The 20,342-nt window shown below is 41.7% G+C and overlaps 1 long non-coding RNA gene across 1 annotated transcript in view; it reads left to right on the forward strand.

The window, feature by feature from the left end:
• LOC119505603 overlaps positions 1-14,095 on the forward strand; it is a 28,766-nt gene extending 14,671 nt beyond the window's left edge. Inside the window, exon 3 of the long non-coding RNA XR_005210772.1 lies at positions 13,790-14,095. This is a non-coding gene — a long non-coding RNA (uncharacterized LOC119505603). The remainder of the gene's footprint in view (positions 1-13,789) is intronic.
• The last annotated feature ends 6,247 nt before the right edge of the window (positions 14,096-20,342 follow it).

Here is a 20,342-nt window from a genome sequence, read left to right on the forward strand (position 1 = left end):
TTATGAGATGTTTCCACTCTAGCTATTGGGAACAGGCATGAGTCCCAATCCTGGGTAAACACTGGAAAATATCTCCTCTATTTTTTTCAGGTTCTTCCCCACCCCCACCCTCACCCCACTCCAGCCACCATCACAGGTGCACTTGTCAGTAAACTGACTACTTTACTGTTTAAAGAACAGAGCTCCAGAGTTCTCTCCCTGTGCAGCTCTCTCCTTTCTGATACTCTGCCCTGAAAACTCTAGCCACCTTGACTTCCCCGGGTTCCAGTTCCATATCCTCAACCCAGGGAGTCCCTGAGCTCTGTGTGGATTCCCCCTATCTGCTCTGTAGACTGGAACCTTTCTCTGGGCAGTAAACTTGGGCAATCACTGGGCTCAGCTTGTATGTTTCCCTCTCTCAGGAATCACTGTTCTTCATTGACTGATGTCCAGTGTCTCGTGAGCTGTTGTTTCATGTATTTGTTTGATTTTCCAGTTGTTTCAGGAGAGAGAGTAAATCCATTTTGGTCAGAACTAGAAGTCAGAAAAGTTACTTAAATCCTCTAGTATCTTACTACCCTCGCCTGTAAAATGGAAACATAGTACCTACCTCATATTCCTGCTGCAAAGATTAAATGAGTTAATTAAATGAGTTAATACTTCAAAACCCTTAGCACAGTATCTAGTACTAGTATCTTAGTACAGTATCTAGTACTTGGTAATTGCTCAAAAAGTAGACGATATCATTGTTTTGTTGTTGTTTGTACTGTCAAGGATAACTTAGGGTCCATGGATGGGGTCTGGGATCTGTGAAATGCCTGAATTTTCAGTTCCCAGCACAGTGCCTGTCATGTCACTGGTGTCAAATATTTGTATCTTTACTCCCTTACCCCTCCCTCCTCCAGCAGATAACCACTCATCTTTTACTTCAGAGCAGGTAAAGAATGACCTTTCATATCTTTAACAACCATAATTTCTACTTTGCAGAGCTAATTGATATTCTCATTGAGCAAATTAGCATTTGCAGCAAACATATTTCACTCCGGAATTATTATGGTCCCTAAATTAACATAACAAGGGTATTCTGAAGAGCAAACCAGAGTTTAATTCATAGGCTTCTGAAGGTTGGTTTCTGAGTTTGCTGGAGGAAGGGAGGGCAGGAAAGAACAAGCTTATCTCAATCCTTCCCAGGCTAACCATACGGGGAAATAGGATGGAGAACTCAGCTCTTAAGAAGGAGAAGAATCTATTTGGGTGATACAGGTGAAAGGAAGGGAACAGTGGCGTCAGCCCCTCCATCCTTTGAATTTCCTACTCTTGGCTTTCAGATATCTTCCTTCATGGTTGACGTGGATATGGTTGGCATAGGATGTGATGTTCATAACTATGCCATGGCCCAGATGTCTGATTGGCTCCTTCTGGAAGCCTGGGGAAAGCCAGCAGGATGAGGCAGGTCACAAGGCATCACCTGAACAAGTAGGATGCTCCCCCACAGCAGCCTCCGTCAACCGTCTACATTTCAGCCTTCTTTCGAGGTCTCTCCCATCGCCCCTGCTACATCATCAAAAACAGGGCCTGCTCTGCCCTGCTGCATCTCTGCCCGGATGGAGCAAGGACTTGGGTCTCAGTGGCTTATCAATGCCTTTCTTTGGAAGCAGGAACACACTCTCTTTTATTCAACTACTTTATCTTGTTTAAAAAAACTAGTTTGTTTGTTTGTTTGTCATGAAGAACTAAAATTCAGTAGCAACCACTTGATAACACTGGTTTCCCATAATGGTGTTTACAGTTCATTAACAAACTGACACTTGCCCTATTTCATCTCCGAAAGCAGATAATCACAAACAGAAATTTCCCAACTATCCACACACTACAAAATCTGGTCCTTGAGGGTGTATTAGGGTCAATGGGGTGTGAATGAATCTATGAGTCTGAGAAGCATGTCTGCATTTAAACCTAGGGCCCTAATTTGGGGTTGCATTAATTCTTTTATTCAATAGTTACTCAACTGTTCAGCAGCAGTTCAATAGGGGATATAAGACAAGGACATAATAATTGGAATTCATTCTAGAAAATGCTTAGGGCTAGGAAAGTGATTTTACAAAGCCATCAAAAGATAGAGGTTTGGGGTCAAACCTGGGTTTAGCTATCGGTTTTGACCCTGGCTAGCTGTGTGTCCTTGGGCAAGTCATTTCATTTCCTGATCCTTGGTTTCCTCATTTGTCAGATGGCGATAAGAGAGCAGTTGTGCTTTTATAGTATTAGCTATTACTGTTTTGCTGCTGTTACTGTTATAATTACTATTATTATTTGTTTCTTCAGTCCAGAGGAGGGCAAGGTCTCAGAAGGATTTCCCAGAGTGGTCTTTATCCTGGACCAGAGGTTTTGGGAGCTGGAGGATTCTGCTTCCACTCCCTGCAGTCCAAAGATTGCAAAGAATATTTGAAATGTTTCTACTTCCATCTGGAGACCCGACAGACTTGATGTCAGGATACCTCAGGCTCTGTGGTCCACTGCTTTTCTCACTTTATGCTTGTTGACAATTGCATTCACTCTTGTGGTTTCAACTCTCACCTGAGCTGCTAAGATTCCATCTTTCTTGACAACACAGCTTGTCCCGAGCCAAATGTCCCTCCCTCTGTGGCCCCACTCTCTTTTATGATGGCAACATCCTCCCAAGAATTGAAGCCAGGAACCTTACTGACATCCTTGCTCCCTCCCTTTCCTCCTTTCCTTTGCTCCATGTCATCCATCCCCATTCTGCCCTTTCCCCAGATATCATAAAATCAGTTATGTCTGGTTAGTTTTACTACTAATTGTTTCTTGAATCCATCCACCCAGTCACTGCTCTGGGCACATCATTGTCATCTTTCACTTGATCGGCTGCGGCAGCCTCCTATTGGTCCCTCTGTTCCTGGCTTGTCCATTGTCCATCCATCTCTACTCTGTACTGAGGATGATTGAAATCCATGCCTGGGTCAACCTTGCTTAAAAGCCATCCAGGCTCCCCGACAATCTGCTTCCTTATTAACCTTATATCCAATCTCTCCTTTTTCTTTTCCAATAGATCCCCAAGTTAGCTTGGGGTGGCAATGTGCTCACCAGTTAAAAATCCTGTTTTTACACTTCCTTGCAGCTTTGTGACCAGGTTCTGGTCCATGAGATGTAAGCAGAAGTTTACTGGGTGGGGGCTTCTAAGGAAGCTATTTTTTTCCTGATAAAAAAGAATAGATTCAACTGGAAAAGAACCCTTTGCCCTTCCCTCTTCCTTTCTGTCCACCACACAGACAGATGCTTGGAGGAGGATGAGGAGATACGCTGACTCCGGGAAAATGAAAGTCATATGTTAAGGTTGGTAGAGCAGGAAGCTGGAAGGAACCTGTTTACTTGATGACTTCCTGAAGCAAGCACAAGAAATCTGTCTAGTTCCAGACTTCTTGTTATGCAAGGAAAATAAATCTCTATTTTGTAAATATTTGCATCCCAGTTTCTGTTACTCAATTTAGACTCAATCTTAAATGATATGCTCTCCCTTCAACCTGAGGCGCAGTTTACACACTTTAGCAAGCATTCACATCACCTGCGGCATTTGGTACAAATTCAGAGTTGGGGGTCCTACCCCGACAGCTTCTCTCATAAGTAGATCTGGAGTGGGGTCTTGGGACTGGTCTTGTTTAAAAGCACCCCAGGAACTCCTGTGGCCGGTGTTCCACAGGGGACAATTGGAGAAACAACAAATTCTGGAACATGTGTATGATTTATAAGGAATTTTGTGAATTGGCCTCTGGAACATGTCCAGTCTCGTCTCTGCAACTCCCACTGCCTGTACTTGTCCAGAAGTCACCATAAGATTCCATTTCATGTTGATGTTGTTCCAGTGCCCAGAAAGCCCCTCCCACCTTTCTGTACCTGGATCCTTCCCAGTCTTCAAAATGCAACCCAGGCATTGCTCATCTGGTTGGCCTGGGAACCTTTCCATGAATCCCCAGATTGTGCTTATTGTCTGTAAGTCATTGAAGAACCTTAAAAATTCCAGATTGAGAGAAAGTTCTGGGAGACACAGGAGCTGGATATGTAGGTATGATGGGATTTGTATGCCCACGTGGTCCCACCGATTTGCCTGAATATGGGTGGGGGTGAGGGGCTTTGGGAGAATTTTAAATATTACTGGTTTTAGTTTTAGTCCTCCTTTTATAACAACTCCTAGAATCTGCAATCTACAGCCACAGTTGACTAGCTGCCCCAGAAGTTCATTATTTTTAGTTGGCTGTTTTCTCCTCTTCACTTTTCATTTACAATTCAAGACCTAGAGTTGACTCTAGATATAATGGAAGGAATCAGAGAGGCCTCAGTGGAAACCAGGCACAGATTAAATCCTTATATTTGCAGGTTTACCTCTTGGGAGGGGGCATTGACTGTTTTGATTTTTATGGAACTCATTCATTCAATTTAATCATGCATTCTTTCATTTATTCATTCACTCAATCTGTACTGACAAGAATCCCTTGGTTACAAGTAAAAGAACCCAATTCGAGCTGGCTTAAGCCAAGAATGGGAAGTCATTGACTCAAGTATCTGGGAAGTCCAAGAATATACTTGGCTGCCCACATTGGGGGCTTTAAATTATGTCCCTGAGTATCTCTCCTTTTCCTCCTTCTTCCTCCTCACTTTTTTCCTCTGCATCCTCTTTCTTTTTCTTTCTCTCTTCTCCCACCTCTCATCTTCCCATCCCTCAGTCAGGCTCTCTCCTTGTGGCAAGTCAAAGAGGCTCCAGCATCCTTAAACAAGCATCCTACTAGCTTAGCCATTCTGGGAAGATAATTTGTCTACTGCTGGTGCCAGTCAACGAGTCGGGCTGGTCTGGCTTGCAGCACATGTCCTTGCCTGAAACCAATCTCGGTGGCCTGAAGTTTGGGATAGTTTGATTAGCTAGGCTAGAGACACAGCCAGAATAGGGGGTGGAGAGCACAAGGAGGCAGGTTCACCTCCACCTAACCACAGGGAATGTGTACCCCATAGGAAAGAGGGGTTCTATTTCTAAAAGATGGGGGAAAGGTTACAGAAGACGTGACCACCTGATTCCACTTTTCTACCCACCCAGCCATCCACCCAGCCATCCACCCATCCATCCATCTGGAAGATTTAATATACAAATGAATAATGACTAAAGCATAAACATAGATGTTGGTTGTTGGTCTACAACCTACAGCAACCTGCCCAGGAAGCCAAACTCCTATCTGCAGAAACATTCCAGAAAGCCAACAACAACCCCCAAAGCAGTTGGCCCCAAATGGCCAGGATATGATCAGTTACTGACAGCTTCCCTAATATTTGTTCCCATTTCCAACTTAGGACCAACCAGAGAAAGCCAATCACAGTGGATGCCCCGTACCCAGTTAGCCTACCTCCAGCTTCCTCATGCCTACGGCCTTCAAATAGGCCATCCATTTTATCCACCATAAGGCTTCCCCATTCCTCTGCCTGCCTTTGAGTCTCTGCCAAATGCAAGTGATGGTGGCTGACTCCCTTGTTATAGCAAGCTCTGAATAAATAGCCTTGGCTTGTTCTCATTTGGGTGGTCTTCATTCATTTTCAAAAATCCATCCATCCTTCCGTGGATCCAGCCATCCATTTGTCCATCTAATAAGCACTTGCCTAGAGCTTGTTCTGTGCTAGGTGCTGCACAGGCCTTCACGTACAGGTCATCTGCTATACAGTTGAAGGACAGGATCAGGGCTTGGCACGAAGCTTGGGCCAAAGAAGGTGCTTTGTAAGTGTTCGAAAGAATTAATAGATGACTTGAGTCTTAAGCCTGGACCACTGGGACAACAGTGATGCTCCTGACAGAAATTGGGAAAGTGGCTCTGGGGTGAAAGGAGACATGCTGGGCAGAATGTTTGAGTGCTTCACATTGCCCCCACGCCTGAGGGTAGCAGTACTTCTCGCCTGGCAGCAGGAGAGCCAGGCAAGCATGGGAATTATCTGCTGCTCTGCACTGCCAGCCTCAGAGACCAGGGACTGAGGCAATTACTCTGAGTGATCAAATGAATAAATATTTTTGAATGTAATGAGAGTCAGCAGGGAGACATGATGGAATTTATCAGTGACGGGATATGTTGCACTACTTTCAGGGCCATAGTTAATGGAGGGATTTGGGAGGACAGAGCACACCAGCCAGGGCACTAATGAGAAGGGACTTCATTCCTCATTTCTTGCCTCTCTCTCAGAGGATGCTTCCAGGGAAGGGAAGGACACTCTGCGCTGTTCTCTTTTTGGCTACATCTGTCAGCATTTGGATCATGTCAGCGATGAACGTTCTGCGCATCGGCCAGGGTTAGGGAAATGTCCTAGTGAGGGAGAAACAGATTTTGCAATAAGAACATCCACCATCACCACCCTTGCCACGAAGCATTAAATGAACATTAGCTCCAAACGAGTCACTGGTTACACAGGGTGGGAGCTTGGAGTTGGTTGAAGCCAGAATTTTAATGAGCATTCTCATCTTTTAGTGCATTCATTCATGTGCTCAATTGTCAATTCACTCATATATTCCCTCCTTCATTCACTCATTCATTCGCCAAACATTGGGGAGGTGTATACTTGCTGCTCTGCCCGGATCCCTTCAATCCTTCTTACTGTTTCTATGCCTCTAACCCCTCCTGTCCCAACAGCCAGCACCTGTGGCTCTTTTTAGGAGGATTGTCCTCAGGAATTTGTACCCTGCTCATCCCCACGCTGTCTTTAACCAGTGACTGAGGAATGCAGGAGGAAGAAAGCTCCAGAACCCTGGTCTCTGATCAGGAAAACTCTTGGGTGAAACTTATACTCCAGACTTCCCCTGCAGGAACAGGTTGAGCTGCCCTCTGAGGGATTTTTGTCTGAAATCATAACCTTGACCATTGGACCAGGACTACGATGAGGCAAGCAAAGTACGGAATTTAGGGAGATACTCTCAGGTTCATGCATGGAGCTGCCTCGGTGGCTTAGAGCACTTCTGTAATAAACCACGGCCCATGAATCTTTATCTTAGCATCTGTCTATGAGGAAACTGACCAAAGACAAACAGGTAATTGTTCTGTGCTGGAAACAGTTATGTGTCTACAAAAAGGAATAAGACTTGGTCTCTGCCTCCTAAAAGCTAACAGTTTTGTGGGACCATGTGGTTCTGGGTCCCCCAGGGGGAGGGATAAGCTCACCCCAATGCCCAATTGATTCGCCTCAACTGTCTAGCTACTAAAGGCTGCCCAAGGCTGCTGCTTTGTGGAGAGTCAGCAGCCTATAGGAAATTAAGAGCACTTTAGAAAGATTAGCTTTGTACTGTCTACTGCTACAGACAGCCACAGATTTGCATGCTATAAAGGCAAAGAGATTTGTTCTCAACCTACAATGCAGAGTTTTGATTTGAGGTTTCATGCAATCCCAGCTAGCAGCACCTTTGTGTGGAGTCAGGGCATGAAGCTAGGGCACTCAGGGGCATCAGTGCAGAAGAACTGTGGAGTCCACAAGTCCCGGGGACCCCTCATTTGACCCCAGACCTCTTAAGAGGGTTCCAGAAAGGACCTTCACGTGACGTTAGAAACCAGGGACCAGGCAAGTTATAACCACTGATTGGGAGTCGAGAGATTGCAAGAAAGTGGCAACTGGCCAGTGGCCCCCAATATAGTCCCCCCCCAGCTTTTCATTAAACCCTTACAAATCAGCCAAAGAAAAGAAAGAGCAAACTGCCACCAATGTGGGAAACTAAGATGGACTCTCAAATTAAGAAGAGAATCTAAGAGGAACTGACACTAATTGAAGGCTGCTGATACAGGTGGATTGGGAAAAACCTGCCCAGACTTAAGCTCAAGGCACACTCTCTTTCAGTTCAGGAAAGAGAAACCAACAGACCTATAGGGCCTTAGAAAAGAGCTTCTCAAACTCCAATGCATACGAACAATGTGGGGACTTTGTTAAAATGCAGATTCTGACTCAGTAAGTCTGGGGTGAGGGCTGAGATTCTGCTTTTCTCCTGAACTCCCAAATTGTCATGGATTGAATCATGTCCTCTACAAAGATATGTCATGCCCTAATCCCCAGCCTTGTGGATGTGAACCCATAAGATCCTTGAACTGAATCTGGGTGGGCCTTGAGGTAATACTACTCCTTAAAAGCAGGGAAAACTCGGACACAGGCAGGAAGGAGGAGGAGACAAGGAGACGGGAGGCCACATGTTGAAGTCAGAGTCATGGATGGCCAGACAACCACCACTCAAACCCTACAGAGTTCGGAGAAAGCATGATCCTGTCGACACCTTGATTTTGACCTTCTGGCCTCCAAAGCTGTGAGACAATAAGTTCCTGTTGTTTAAGCCAACCAGTCTGTGGTATTTGTTATAGCAGCCCCAGCAAACTAAGGTGCAAGAGGTGCCAGTACTGCTGGCCCACACTGTGGATAGCCAGGCTTTGGGATACCTTAGAACCAGGTGCCGGGGTAGGAGGAAGACAGACCGATCATAGCTGACTGGATGTTCACCAGGTGAAAGCTTGAAAGCCTCCCAGAATCTGGGGGCTGAATTTGAAGCTGCAGTAGATGGTCTTGTATTTCTTGTCCACAAATATTGGATGCCCCATGCGTAGATGAGAATACTCTCCTGCCCCACTGACTTCAGCCTTCACCCTGTGACTTTCTCTGGCCAGGGGGATGTGAGTGGGGTCACTTCTGGCAAAGGTTCTCCAGCTGGTTCTCTTTGGTTTTGCCATTGGTGGACACGTGGGGAGGCTGAAGGCTGGAGGAGGGGAGAAGGATCTTTCTCACTCCTGTTTGCCTGCCTGTCCTGTCTGTGCCGTCACAGCACCAGCCCTTCATCCCGGCAGTAACTGTTGGTTCCAGCATCCAGAGTTTCCAGTTCTTCCAGCCCTCCCGGAACCCAGCCTCATTGCACCTCCTGTGAGATGCCAACACCAGCCAGCAGTGTCCCCTCCTCAGAGGCCTGGGTCCAGTTCTGTGTGCTCTCTCCTCTGAGCTTCCAGGCTCTGACAATCCACCCTCTTCCATTTGTTCCCTTGGCCCCAGGAGTGGTCTTTGCTTCCTGTAGTGGCTCTGTCTGTGTTATCTCACTGTCCTTTTTTTTTTTTTTAATGCAATTTTATTGAGATATAGTCACACACCATACAATCATCCAAAATGTGTAACAATTGTTCACAGTATCATCATATAGTTGTGCATTCATCACCACAGTCAATTTTTGAACATTTTCATTACTCCAAAAAAATAAAAATAACAGTAAAAAAGAATACCCAAAATATCCCATACCACCCCCCCCCCATTATTCATTTACTTTTTGTCCCCATTTTGCTACTCATTTGTCCATTTACACTGGGTAAAGGAAGTATGGGCCAAAAGGTTTTCGCAATCACACGGTCACACCATGTAAGCTATATAGTTATATGATTGTCTTCAAGAATCAAGGATACTAAATTGTACTTCAACAGTTTCAGATATTTCCTTCTAGCTATTTTAATAAACTAAAAACTAAAAAGGGGTATCTATATAATGCCTAAGAGTTACCTCCAGAATGACCTTTTGACTCCGTTTGAAATCTCTCAGCCACTGAAACTTTATATTGGTTCATTTTTCTTCCCTTTTTGGTCAAGAAGACTTTCTTGATCCCATGATGCCAGGTCCAGGCTCATCCCCAGGAGTCATATCTAATGTTACCAGGGAGATTTACACCCCTAGGAGTCATGTCCTATGTAGGCAGGAGGGCAGTGAGTTTACCTGCTGAGTGTGCTTAGAGAGAGGTACATCTGAGCAACAAAAGAGGTTCTCTGGGAGTGACTCTCAGGCACAATTATAAGTTGACTTAGTCTCTTCTTTGCAGTAACAAGTATTACAAGGGCAAGCTCCAAAATCGGGGGCTTGGCCTACTAAACTAGTAGTCCCCAATGCTTGTGAGAGTATCAGGAATTCCCCAGCTGGGGAAATTTAATATTTCTATATTTCCCTCCAGTCCCTCAAGGGGGCATTGCAAATGCTTTTTATTCTCTGCCCAAATTGCTCTGGGATCTATCTGGGATATATGCTATTCTAATAAACTAAAAACTACAAACCAACTAAAAACCATACAAACCAAAGGATCTCATTCTCTATTCAAGGTTCCATGTAATTATGGTGCTTGAGTAAACTGACCACACAAGTTAAATTATATAGTGTGCTATAGAAAATATAGATTTTGCACCAAATAAACATCTTTTCCTTTGGTCCCACACAGAAACCAAAGTTTTAAAACACAGTTAATATCCTCCTCTACTCTTTAGTCTGATCTACCCCAATTTCAACTAAGTCCATTTCTTTCATATCTCAAATTGAAGTCTGATCTCCTTTCAGCCTCTTTAACAGTTGCTGCATGGGGCAATGCCAACACTCACAGCTGCCAAACTCTGGCTCCAAGGCTCAGGTGCCACACAGATACCCAAAGCTCCAGGGACTGACCAGGTCACACACAAAAAGCTCAGCGTCTCAGAATTTAGAAATAACTATTAAAACTCATGAATAGATGTGACTGTTGAAAGAACCTACAATCTAGGAACCTTTACACTAAGCCTTCCCCTGATAACCCATGCTCCCAGATACAATTCACAGAGTTTGTACATTATTGTTAGTCTCTGTTAGTGAAGCGTTATAATGTTTGTCTTTTCATTTCTGGCTTATTTCACTCAACATACTGTCCCCAAGGTTCATTCACCTAGTTGCATATCTCAGCTTCATTCCTCCTTGCTGCCGCTCAGTATTCCATTGTATGCATACACCACAGTTCACCATTTGGTTTATCAGTTGATGTACCCTTAGGCTACCTGCATCCATTGTGAATTATGAATACTGCCATCATAAACCCCATTGTGAACATGTCCATTCATGTCCATGTTTGCAGTTCTTCCAAGTATATACCCAGTAACAGGGTTGCAGGACCATATGGCAACCCCATACTTAGCTTCCTGTGAAACCACCACACTGTCCTCCAGATGGGCTGCACCATTCTACTTCCCCACCAACAGTGAGTAGGTACATCCCTCTCTCCACATTTTCTTCAGCACTTGTATCCCTCTGTTTATTTGTTAAACAGTTTTATTCACACTCAATACAATCTATCCTAAATAAACAATCAATGATTCCCATATAATCACATAGTTATGCATTTAACACCACAATCTATATGAGGACATTTCCATTTCTTCTGAAATGAAAGAGGAAGAGGAGGGAAAAAGTGAAGAAGAAAAAAAAAGAAGGAAAAAAATAAAGTATAATCAAAGGGTCATACAACAACAACAACACCAAGAATCTCATACCCCTCCCTTATATCCCCCTCTTATAGACATTAAGCTTTGGCATATTGCCTTTGCTACAATTAATGGAAGCACATTACAATATTACTGTTAACCGTAGACTCCAGTTTGCACTGATTGTATTTTTTCTCTTATACCATCCAATTTTCAACACCTTGTAGTGTTGGCATTCATTTGTTCTCCCTCATGTTAAAACATTCTTATATTAGTACACTAATCACCATCATTGACCACTCTAGGTTTCACTGAGTTATACAATCCCAGTCTTTATCTTCTTTCTTTCTTTCTGGTATCATACATGCCCCTAACTTTCCTCTTTCAACCATACTCACATTCATCTTTGTTCAGAGTACTTACAATATTGTGTTACCATCACCCAATATTGTGCTATCCACTTCTGGATCTATACAATCAATCCTGTTGAACATTCTGTACTCCTTCAGTATCAGATGTCTGATCTCTACCCTCTTTCTATCTCCTGTTAACCTGTATTCTCAACTTAAACTTTCAAGTTTGGCTCATTAATGTTAGTTCATATTAGTGAATCTCTCTTTTTACCCTTACTGATAGTCTTCATTTCTACACTCTTCTCCAAACCTCTCTCTCTTGTCTTTTCCTATCTGCCTATAGTGCTCCCTTTAGTATTTCCTGTAGAGCAGGTATCTTGTTCACAAACTCTCTCAGTGTCTGTTTGTCTGAGAATATTTTAAACCCTCCCTCATTTTTGAAGGATGGTTTTGCTGGATATAGAATTCTTGGTTGGCAGTTTTTTTCTTTCAGTAACTTAAATATATCATACCACTGCCTTCTTGCCTCCATAGTTTCTACTGAGAAATCCCCACATACTCTTATCAAGCTTCCCTTGTATGTGATGGATTGCTTTTCTCTTGCTGCTTTCAGAATTCTCTCTTTGTCTTTGACATTTGATAATCTGATTATTAAGTGTTTTGGAGTAGTTCTATTTGGATCTATTTTGTTTAGGGTATGCTGTGCTTTTTGGATCTGCAATTTTATGTCTTTCATAAAAGATGGGAAATTTTCAGTGATTATTTCCTCCATTGTTGTTTCTGCCCCTTTTCCCTTCTCTTCTCCTTCTGGGACACCCATGACATGTATATTTATGTGCTTCATGTTGTCATTCAATTCTCTGAGACACTTTTCTGTTCATTTTTTCCCATTCTTTTCCCTATCTGTTCTTTTGTATGTAGCATTTCAGATGTCTTGTCCTCCAGTTTATGAATTCTTTCTTCTGCTTCTTCAGATCTGCTGTTGTATGTCTCCACTGTGTTTTTCATCTCTTCTACTGTGCCTTTCATTCCCACAAGTTCTGCTATTTGTTTTTTCAAGCTTATGAATTCTTCTTTATGGTCACCCAGTGTCTTCTTTATATCCTTCATCTCTTTTGCCACATTTTCCTTTACCTCCTTGATTTTATTTAGAAGATTTGCTTGAACATCTTTAATTAGTTGTTTCAGCTCCTGTATCTCATTTGAAGTGTAAGTTTATTCCTTTGGCTGGGCCATATCTTCATTTTTCTTAATGAGACTCATAATTTTTGTTGTCTAGGCATCTGGTTTCCTTGATTACCCCAATCAGATTTTCTCAGACCAGATGGGCCCAGGTTTCAGGAAGAAGGTGTAATCAGTATGAAGTTTCCCTGAGGATGAGACCCAGCAGGTTGTCAGACTCTCTTGCGAGGGCTCTAGAGTCTGTGCTTTTCCTATGCTGTCCAGCAGGTGATGCTTGTCAGCCCGCAGCTCCCTACTGGTGTAAAGAGCCCCTGTCCTGGCCAGGGGCTGAGAGGGTCAGAAGCCTAGCTAAAGTTGTTTCTGGTTCCCCAACCCCCCAGGCCCTGGGGTCTGAGTTCTCTGAGGGAGGGCAGCCACTTGAGCTGGGCCCCAACCACCTTTTATTAGGAAAGCTACACCCTTTAGGGAATTAACTGCTACATTTGAATTCCTCCTGTGTCTCTCTGACTGTCTTAACTCCACCATTGCCTGGGTCAGTGCCTACAATTGAAAATGCATGAGGCTTTCTCAGCTGAGCTACTTAGAGTGGGACGAAAAAAAAGGAAAAAGAAAGAAAGCCCCTTTCCAGATCCAGTCCCCATCCCCCCAGTTTTGCCAGTCGACTGGAGTTGATACCTGGTTCTCTGTGCTCCTTTTCTTGGGACACAGCAGTTTTCCAGTATTCTGAGCTCAGCTATCTTCAAAAGCCTCCATTTTTTTTTTATTTATTTATTTATTTATTTATTTATTTATTTATTTATTTATTCATTCATTTATTATTCTTTCATTCATTCATTTATTTTCCATCAGCCCCACCTCCTCTTTGTTGGGAGAGACCTCAGGGTTCCTTTCCTGCTTGCTTGGGGTTTGTCTGTGCTTGTAGCTTGTATTCAGTAATCCAAATTTGTTAATTAAATTGCAGCTGGAGCTTGGTTGAGTTACTTTCCCTCACTCCTAGTAGCCTGCTTCTTTTTTCCACAGGGAAGTGTTCCGACTCAGCGTACAGTGCCAGTTGGGGAGCAGCAGCAGCTCTGCAGTTTGGGGAGCTTTACTTAAGTTCTCATGCTGAGATCTCAGCCATTCCACCCATTCCAGACTGGTGTAAGTTGTGTGTTTAGTCACGGATGTCCCCCAACAGTTGTTCCAGACTATTTACTAGTTGTTTCTGGCTATTTACCAGTTACTCTAGAGGACTAACTAAATTCCACACCTCTCTATGCTGCCATCTTGCCCTGCCCCCTCACTGTTCCTTTTTGCCTCTTCAGTCCTCTGGTACTAGTTATAACAATTCCCTGTATTAAATTCTCTCTGTTAAAGCAACAGTGTGGTTTCTGTCTTCCTCACTGGACCCTGATATCTGAGCCACCACATGGAGTCAAGTCTTAGTCAGCCAGCAGTGGCCATGGGGTGTGAGTAAGAAACAGTAAAACTGAGTGGTATGACCCACCAAGATTCCTAGGTCAGTTTTTTCTGATAATAAATTTTTTTGTAATAATAATCTAGCATAGTTTGACTAATACAGAAACCCATGTAAGTCACATTGTCTTCCTGCTATGGACATAAGGAGAGGGTTCTTTCACCATGCCAACAGACAGCTGGACCAAGGACAGCCACTCTCTTTGACAATTTTACAAATATTCTGAAGTCTGGGCATATTTTGCTATGTTTAATTTGAGTTAATTAAAAAGAAAAGGTTGGGATTTATATATAAATATTTTTATTATACAAAGAGTTCTTGTAAGTCAACAAGGAAAAGACAAACATCCCCAAAGAAAAATGGACTAAGGTACATACAGAAAAAAATCCTCAATTTTACTAGTAATCAAAAAACAAAAAGGAAAGTAATGTAATGCCATTTTTTACTTTTTGTATTGGAAAGGAAAACAAAAATAATTTCCCCTCTGGTTAGCAGAATACTCATAAGGGTGGGTAATGGGCACTCTTACACACAGTTTTGGAGAGAATATACATGAATAATCTTTCTGAAGGGTGAATTGGCATCATGTATCAATGACAGCCTTAAAAAAAAAGAACATACAATTATCCCTTCCACATCGTGACTTTCCCCACTGCAGTTTCAATATATCACAGGTCAGCATAAGAATTTAAATGGGAATTTTGAGGAAGTTTTGCAGAAGCTGCAGATGACACATGAAAGCAAGCAGATAACACACAAAGGCTAAAAATATAGAGAGAGCTTAAAAAGTTTAGTAACTCATAAATGCATAAAATATATGTACTGTTATGTATAATATTATACCTGTGCATTACATATTTTCTGTTTAATAACATAAATGAACAGCTACTCATTGGTACGAAGGGAGGGCCAAAATATTTGACTTGGATTTTCCAGATCACGGGGGTGCCCCTAACCCCCGCGATGTGGAAGGGATAACTGTATTCTTTGACCTAACAATTATATTTCTACAAATTTATCCGAAAGACTAATCAGATTAAAATATTATTTATTATAGCTATGTTGATAATAAGCAAAAGTTAAAAAATAATCTAAGTGTACAATAATAGGGCATTGCTTAAATAAATCATGGCACATTCTATCCAGTCATTAAGAATGTTGATGTAGATTTAAATATATTGCCATAGAAAAGGATTTACAACATGCTGTTGGGATGGTAGAGAAAGTCAAGTAATAAAATGTATGTGTACAATGATACTGTTTTTTTGTAGGGAGAGATGTATAAATTTTTACACATACACATTTGTAAAATAAAATGTCCCCATCGTTTAGTATAGTACTTGGCAATTAATAGGCACCCAGTAAACATTTAAGGAATCAATACATGAATAATGGAATGAATAAAAGTTACAAACCAAAACGTTGACATTGGTTTTCTTTGGTTAGTGAAAGTACAGGTGATTTTTTGGAAAAAAACATGTTTTGATTATTTTAAAATTATTTCTGTTTTCTAATTATTTCTGCTTTCTAATTTGTATATTATATTACATTTTAATAAGGAAAAAAAGTTAAAGAAAAGAGGATTTCTATTTCAATTCTACTATCAACTTATTTTCTGACCTGGGACAGCACAGCCTCCTACCCTGCCTCAGAGTCCCAGCAAGAGACGGGGGGTCAGTTTGATGACCTCCAGTCCCTCCCCCATTTTACTGTGTTTAATTCTTTGATTAAAATACAGAAATTAATATAACAGACACCTCATGCTCACCATCCAGAATTAACAGAATCTAGTATTATCCCTTGTGCTTCATATATATTTGCATAATTAAAATTTGTTTTATTATATAAATATATCATATGTAATACACATTTTTCTTATACAAATATATATGAAGCAAAAATGACAATACAGGAATTTCGTAATTCTGGTGGTAAGAGTGAGGAGTTATATATGGTGTGACTCTTTCTGGTCCATATTCTTTTTTATGTTTTTAATTTATATATATTTATATGTATTTATATAACCCCAAACAATATATAGTATTGTTTGTTTGCCTATAGGAGTAGACAAACAGAGAGGCCCGAGAGGATTTATAATATTAAAGCATAGCAGAAAAGATTAAAAAGTAGGGTTCAAAATTAATGAGCTTTATATTTCTGTGTGTCTGGCTTTTTGTGTGTCTAACTTTCTGTTTGTGTCTGTTTGTGTAATGTATCTTTTCCTACCTCTCGGTGACAATAACAAATTCATAAGCAAAAATTCTTAAAAGATCTCTATTCAAATTGCTTAAAGATAAATAATCACTTATGTATTATATATTATATATTATAATATAAATACATTAGTACTCCTGGAGTCCCCAAAAGATAATCCGCCTAGGCACCAGGGTTCAAAGCCTTAGTTTCTGTAATTACTAAAAACAAATATGGATACTGGAAAGAAATAATCCTCTGATATTTCCTGAAGGCAGCAGAGGGCTGCCTTGGGAAATGGCAAAGAGACAGCTATAGGCAAAATAGATTGAATAAATGGAAACAGTTGAAAGAAGGGCACAGGAAATCTCATCAACACTAATGCCACCTTAGGGGTCTTAAATCCCACCACACTCATTTAAAACTTTTAAAACCAGGCCTCATCCTTTCTGTCTCACTTATCTCTGCCCCCAGGGCCTCTTAAACAATGGCCAAATATAAATGAACCAGCAGAGGCAGCTATGGGGGAAGGGGGGGTATTCTTTAGCATTTTTGGGATTACTGTTGATTTGGGCTTGGCATACTGTGACCGTTTAGAATATCCAGTTGAAGTTTGCATAAGAGTAACCTCCAGGATAGCCTCTCAACTCTGTTTCAAATCTCTTAGCCACTTAAACCTTATTTTGTTACCTTTCTTCTCCCCCTGTTGGTCAAGACAGCATTCTCAATCCCTCAATGCCAGGGCAAGGCTCATTCCTAGGAGTTATGTTCCACGTGGCCAGGGAGACTCACTCCCCCAGGGATCCTGTCCCACGTAAGGAGGGTAATGAATTTATTTGAAGAATTGGGAATACAGAAAGGACACACCTGAGCAACAAAGAGGTCCTCTGGAGGTGACTCTTAGGTATAAGTATGGGTAGACGTAGGCTCCCTTCTATAGCCATAAGTTTCACAAGGGCAAGCCTCAAGACAAGGGCTTCACTGGGCAGGTAAACTCACTGCCCTCCCCCCTACATGGGACATGACTTTCAGGAACCTGACAATGCAGGATATGACTCTTGGGGATGAGCCTGGACCCAGCTTTGTGGGACTGAGAAAGTCTTCTTGACCAAAGGGGGGAAACGAAATGAAACAGTGGCTGAGAGATTTCAAATGGAGTTGAAAGGTCATTCTTATGCACCATATAGATATCCCTTTGTAGTTTTTAGTGTATTGGATTAGCTAGAAGGAAATACCTGAAACTGTCGACTGGAACCCAGTAGCCTTGATTCTTGGAGACGATTGTGTAACTATGTATCTTACACAGTGTGACTGTGTGAATGTGAAAACCTTTTGGTTCACATTCCCTTTATCCAGTGTATGGACAGATGAGTAGGCAAATGGAGACAAAAATTAATTGAAAAACAGGATGGAATGTTTTAGTTATTCTTTTTTACTTTTATGTTTCTTATTATTTTTATTTTAATTTTTTTGAAGTAATGAAAATGTTCAAAAATTGATTGTGATGATGATGCACAATTATATGATGGTACTGTGAACAACTGATTGTACACTGTGGATGATTGTAGGGTATGTGAATATGTCTCAATAAAACTGAGTTAAAAGAGAGATCAAGGGGTTGACTTATTAAATGGGGGGTTCCTAATTTCATATAGCATATATTCTGTCCAAGAAAAACAATTGATGTCCCACATTATCTTCACTTAATTTTACAATCATCATCACTCACAATTTAAGCAATTATCATAACCCCAAACACCCCAAAGATCTTGTCAGCCCCTAATTATTTATTCCTAGTATTAGTGTGGTACTGGTAAGGTATTCCTACTAAATACAGTCCATAGTATGCAATGGGTAGTTTTTCCACATACCACTCTACTATTACCTCTTTGTACCAGTGTCATACTTTAGAAGTAGATCGTGCAAGCACACATTTATATTTGTAGTGCTAATCTGTGGGTTACATGCCTTTAAACAACCCCTTTCAATCATGTTCGCCTTCAGTGTAGCACTGATACTTAAAATCCTGTTAACGAACCATCATCACCCATCCATTCCCAGACCTTTAAGTTCAACCTTGTTAACAAGTCTGTACATATTGGGTAATCATTCCCCCTTCTCTAGCTTCTTTCCTTCTCTAAGTCCTCTATGCTAAACATTAAAAGACACCTATTTTCCATTATTCAGGGAGTTCATATTAGTGATAACATATCTCACCTTTTCTGTCTGACTTATTTCACTCAGTATTATGTTCTCAAGTTTCATCCATGTTACCACATTTCAGGACCTCATTCCGTCTTACTGCTGCATCATATGTATATACCACATTTTGTTTATCCACTTGTCTGTTGAAGGACACTTGGATTGTTTCCATCTTTTGGCAATTGTGAATAATGCCACCATGAACATTGCATGCAAATGTCTGTTCGTGTCACTGCTTTCAGATCTTCAGCACCATCGTTGGCATAGGCCGATACCAAGACCTCTTCATTCTTCATGAGGTTCACATACAGCTTTAGTATGTGAAAAATGAAAATGTAAGTGCCATTCACTAGGCAATTAAATCTACCAAGTTGAGGATCAAAAGTTTCTCCCAAGTTGTTCAGAAGAAGATCAAACATGATAGGTTGGTCTAGGTATTGTTTTAAAACAACTAATAATGCTATGATGAGCTAGGTGTCATTTTGCAGTTTAGACTTGGGAGATTTGCCCACGTTGGCTTCTATACTTTTTACTTTTGGCTTCCTACGGTCTTCCATACTGTAAGCGCTTCTTCCTCACTTCTCCTGGGGGCAACAGAGTCACAGTTCAGGGCATGGGCCTGAATCATTGCCCCTCACTTCTCAGCTACGTGACTTTGTACACATGCCTCGTTGTCCTCACTGACAAAAAGGAGATTAAAAATAGAACCTTTGCCAGAAGAGAAAGTAATTGTTAAGGAGCTTAGTTTCTGGCACACAGTGTCTTTGCTACTAGTAGAAACTAGCTATTATTATTGATGGACATTTAGATTGTTTCTGGGTTTTACTGTCATGAACAAAGCTGCATGGATGTCCTTGTATATGTCTCCTGGTAGTAGATGTCAAAGGCAGCCACACATTTCCGCCTCCTTGCACCCTCACCCTTGGGTGGTCCTTTCCTATGCTGAATCTGAGCTTGGCCATGTAATTTGCTTTGTCTAATGAGATGACAGAAAATATGATGTCAACAAAGATTTGAAAAGCACTTGCACTTGGCAATTCTATGACTACAAGCTCCAACTAGCCTGATGGAGGATGAGCCACTCCTGTCCCCCCAGCCAATAACCAGCCACCCGCAGGCATGTGAGCAAAGACTTTCTGATCATCCAGTTGCCAGCGGACCCTCCACCTGGCTATAGATACATGAAAGAGCCTGCAGAGACCCTCAAGCTGGGCCAGGCCAGAAAAACTGCCTGTCAAATAAAAACACTAAATCCAGACTTGGTAAGGAGAGACTCTTTGCCAAAGGATTATTGCAGGAGAGGAAAGGGACTGTTGCAATAGGGAGAACACTCTGACTTATGGTCCAGAAGCTTCTCAAGAGTTTTTCTTTTATAGAAAGGAAAGAACCGGGTGTGGGGAAGTGGGATGAAAGTTTGGTGTGATCAGATAGCAAATCTGAGACTATTTCCAGTTGAAGCAGCCTATTTTCTGGTAGGTGCTCTTCAAACTCCTGAGGCTGAGGGAAAAAGAGATGCTTAACCAATGTTTGGTTAATAAAGCATTTTGTTCCAATTGACAAGCAGTTCAGTTAATCATTTATGAGGCAAAGTATGGGAATTTGGAAGGTCTGCGTCCAGCCTTGTCACAGGTATATGGGGGGAGGAGGGCATCCATGAGTCTTACTAATGCATATGGGAAGGACAGTTCTTTGCAGTAAGCTGTTTTCTGGAACACAGAGCTT

Source organism: Choloepus didactylus, chromosome 10 (assembly GCF_015220235.1).
Source record: "Choloepus didactylus isolate mChoDid1 chromosome 10, mChoDid1.pri, whole genome shotgun sequence".
NCBI lineage: Eukaryota > Metazoa > Chordata > Mammalia > Pilosa > Megalonychidae > Choloepus > Choloepus didactylus.